The 4,499-nt window shown below is 39.3% G+C and overlaps 1 pseudogene; it reads left to right on the top strand.

Annotated features, from left to right (window-relative positions):
* Positions 1 to 1,159: 1,159 nt before the first annotated feature.
* On the top strand, positions 1,160 to 2,462 carry LOC115845778 (elongation factor 1-gamma-like; annotated as a pseudogene).
* Positions 2,463 to 4,499: the final 2,037 nt, after the last annotated feature.

Here is a 4,499-nt window from a genome sequence, read left to right as displayed (position 1 = left end):
AACCTTGCACTTTTTACCACTAAGTTGTTACCAACTCCCTAAAGACAAAATACACAAAACAATCAGAGATGCATAATAGAGCAAACAAAACAACATGAGATGCTAAAATTTAGATATTCAAATGTCAGTATCTAAGTGTGTGGCCAAGAAAGGAAAAACCCATTTAGACATAACCTTATCTTTCACTAGAATGAAAACCATGAGACACAAGCATTTGTCTTTATTGTTGTATTCCTAGTCCCTAATCCATAGTCAGTCACATAATAATAATAACTATTTTCTGAATAAATATTTTTAAATGTCCTAGACATAGAAAACAAACTTATGGTTACCAAAGGGGAAAGGGGGTGAGGGATAAAATTGAAATTTGGGATTAACAGATACACATTATTATATATAAAATAGATAAACAACAAGGACCTACTGTATAGCACAGGGAACTATATTAATATCATATATATATATATATATATATATATATATATATATATAACTGAATCACTTTGCTGTATACCTGAAACATTGTAACTTGACTCTACTTCCATAAAAAAATAAAATTTTAAAAAAAGATTTGTACTTGTAAAGTAACAAGAGGCTTTTCATTAACTCTTATGACAATAATGGCAGAGTAAGAAATAGTTTATCACAGTGGGTAATAGTCATCTGAGAATGTTGTAGTTTTTTTACAAAGAAATGTGTTCCAGTCGTGTAATGAGGGTTGAAAAATCCCAGCGATATTAGCTCTCCCTGTTGCTAGTTTATGGAAATGTTAGTACTGTACGTAAGAGAAGATAATAATTCTAAGTAGAATTATCTACCATAATAATAATGTACTTATATTAATTCTTGAGATAAAATTAAAAAAACTTTTAAGAGAATTTTTTTCTTTATTCCAGCTAGTATATGAAATATTTTAAAAGACCCTTAATGTATTAAGTAAGCTGAATAAAGATTGAGCGTGTGCTTCAAAAATCATGAGGTTGTTTAAGAAATGGGATAATTTAGCTCAATTGACTTAATGAATCTTCACATTATTGATAAAATCTTCATGCTAGCCTTCCCTCTAAGAGCCTTACGCATCACTTTTATAAGGTACCCAGCTTAAAATGATCACATAGTAATATGACAATAAATTAGCCCCTTTCTCTGCAGAATCACCATGGCGGCTGGAACCTTGTGCACATATCCTGAAAACTGGAAGGCCTTCAAGGCCCTCACTGCCACTCAGTACAGCGGGGATCAAGTCCATGTGCTCTCCGCACCACCCCAGTTCAATTTTGGCCAAACCAACTGCACCCCCGAATTTCTCAGTAAATTTCCTGCTGGCAAGGTTCCAGCCTTTGAGGGTGATGATGGATTCTGTGTGTTTGAGAACAATGGCATTGCCTCCTATGTGAGCAACGAGGAGTTGCAGAGAAGTACTCTTGAAGCAGCAGTCTAGGTGGTGCAGTGGGTGAGCTTTGCTGATAGAAACATAGTTCCCCCAGCCAGTACCTGGGTGTTCCCCACCTTGAGCAACATGCACCACAACAAGCAGGTCACAGAGAATGCAAAGGAGGTGGTGAGGCAAATTATGGGGCTGCTGGATGCTCACTTGAAGACAAGGACTTTTCTGGTGGGCGAACGTGTGACAATGGCTGACATCACAGTTGTCTGTACCCTGTTGTGGCTTTATAAACAGGTTCTGAAGCCTTCTTTCTGCCAGTCCTTTCCTAATACAAACCACTGGCTCCTCACCTGCATTAACCAGCCCCAGTTCTGGACTGTCTTGGGTGAGGTGAAACTGAAAAAATAGCCCAGTTTGATGTTAAAAAGTTTGCAGAGAGCCAGCCTAAAAAGGACACCCCACGGAAAGAGAAAGTTTCTCGAGAAGAGAAGAAGAAGCCCCAAGCTGAGCAGAAGGAGGAGAAGAACACAGCTGCCTTTGCTACTGAGGAGGAGCTGGATGAATGTGAGCAGGCATTGGCTGCTGAGCAGAAGGCCAAGGATCCCTTTGCTCACCTGCCCAAGAGTAACTTTGTGTTGGATGAATTTAAGTGCAAGTACTCCAACGAGGACACAGTCTCCGTGGTGCTGCCGTACTTTTGGGAGCACTTTGATAAAAATGGCTGATTCCTGTGGTACAGCGACTACTGCTTCCCTGAAGAGCTCACCCAGACATTCATAACCTTATCAATGGAATGTTCCAGCGATTGGAAAAACTGAGGAAGAATGCCTTTGCCAGTGTCATTCTCTTTGGAACCAACAATAGCAACTCCATTTCTGGAGTCTGAGTCTTCCGAGGCCAGGAACTTGCCTTTCCCCTGAGTCCAGATTGCCAGGTGGATTATGAGTCATACACATAGCAGAAACTGGATCCCAGCAGCGAGGATACCCAGCCGCTGGTTCAAGAATATTTTTCCTGGGATGGGGTCTTCCAGCATGCGGGCAAAGCCTTTAATCAGGGCAAGATCTTCAAGTGAACATCTCTTGCCATTGCCTAGCTGCCTGCACCTGCCTTTCAGGGAGAATGGGGGTCATTAAAGGAAACTGAACATTGAACCCTTTCCTGCCCTGCCTCCTTCGTGGGTCATGGTTTCTTCAAAGGGGAGTAGATATTTTGAAGCAGGGTGTTGTCTATACTTGCAGGACCTTCCTGTGCAGGAGAGAAGCCTTCAGAAGAGCAGAAAGAGAGGTCTCTCCTCGGTTTTGATTTTTTTTTTAATTGCCTTGCCTCTCCTTTGATGACGATCTTCTAGGCTAGCTGGGAAACATTGGATGTAGTTAGGAGGTGGTGAGACAGAGCTTTGTAACTACCTAATTCCAGACCTTCCTGCATGAAGGGGGAGAATACCTGCTGATGGGGTGAGAGCATAGAATGAATAGTGACTTAACACTACTTCCTGCAGCTGCCCTATGAGGTGGGGCAGCAGCCATATCCAAGAGTCATAGTTTCAACAATTCAGACAAACAGCAAGAAGAGGTACAGATTCCTTGGAACAGATACTGGCCTGTGGGCCCTAACCTGGCTGTGGATCATCTCTGGAGTATCCCTATTTTATAACAAGGAAGTGGGGTTCAGAGATTTAAGCAAGTTGCCTGTGATCACACATCTTAGGTGGTGGAGGCAGGATTTTGAACCAAGTGGGTGTCACTGGAGCCTGAACCTTAAACACGCCCTACTGCTTCCTGCAATGTAGAGCAGTCAAAAATGTCAGTTAACAGCCCTGAAAAATATTATAAAAATAAAAAAACAATAAATTATATTGCCAGCTTAAAATGAAAATAATCTAAGAGAACTTACCTAAAGATCAAATAATAAAATAGGTGATACCAAAAGTCCCTTTTAAATTTTAGTCCTGAAATTGTCCATTAGAAAGACATGCATTTCTGAAGAAGGAAAAAGAGTCAACACACCTGGTGCCTACATTTATGCATATGTACTTCCAAAATGACACCAATTAACTCTAAGATGATAAAGTGACCAGTCTACAGACTGTATAATGTAATGTGTTGTTTCAACTAGGAATAATTGGTGAATGTATATAAATATACATTCTAGAGGTAGAAGAGTCCCATTAAAGACTCCATATGACATCCCCCAAGTCGTACACAATGAAGGTTAATAACACTCATTAAAATAAAATAGCACTCATATAAAGACATTGGGAATTCAAATATTCTCCCATAATATAGAATGTCATTACTAGATAGTTTTAATTGCAGAGTGACAGGAGATTATATATGAATATTTGGAAAAGAAAATGCAACTGTTGCTTCTTTGCTGTATTTCACATCTATCCACATTAAAACTGACCTTATTGCAGTGTTTTGCTATGTCCAAGTGCTCTAAATCTCCAGAAAGTCACCATCACCCTTTGGGCTCTCTCCAAATTTATGTTATCTTTAGTATTCATGAACATGAATCCTTAAACTTCTCCATAGAAAAAGCATAATTTTAGATCCTTTTCCCTTCCCCACATCCAGACAGTCATGGTGTCCTGTGTATTCAGTGATGATTCCACAGCTCCTGTTCAGGTCCTCATTGTCTCTCACATGGATAATTGTGGCAATGGATTCCTGACTTCTCTGTTATCTCTTCTCTAAAATCTTTCCTTTACACGGTGACCAAATTTATCTTCTTAAATCACAAGTCAGATAATGTCTGCTCCCTTTAAGAACACATGGAGGCTCCTTGTTTTCTATTGAATGAAGTCCAAAACACTCTACTGCTCATTGGACTTCCTTTGTGCTTTTTAAATCTATCCAATCTTTCTAGTTTTATTTCCTTCTACACCTCTCTATCTATTCCACACTCAAGAAAGAACAGATTTTCAGGTATTTCTACCAATTTACTGTTAGTCATTTTTAGCAAAAGGGACATTCTGAAACTATAATTAATTATAAATCTATAATTATAACAAGACTATACAAGAATCACTTATTTCTAAAAGATGCACTGGTCATGCTTTTCAGAATCAGAGACCATAAGTGGAAGTAAAAGAGGGATCCAATAGCAT

Source organism: Globicephala melas, chromosome 13 (genome assembly GCF_963455315.2).
Source record: "Globicephala melas chromosome 13, mGloMel1.2, whole genome shotgun sequence".
Taxonomy (NCBI): domain Eukaryota; kingdom Metazoa; phylum Chordata; class Mammalia; order Artiodactyla; family Delphinidae; genus Globicephala; species Globicephala melas.
Note: the sequence above shows the minus strand (reverse complement) of the source record. Positions and strands in the feature narration are given on the sequence as shown.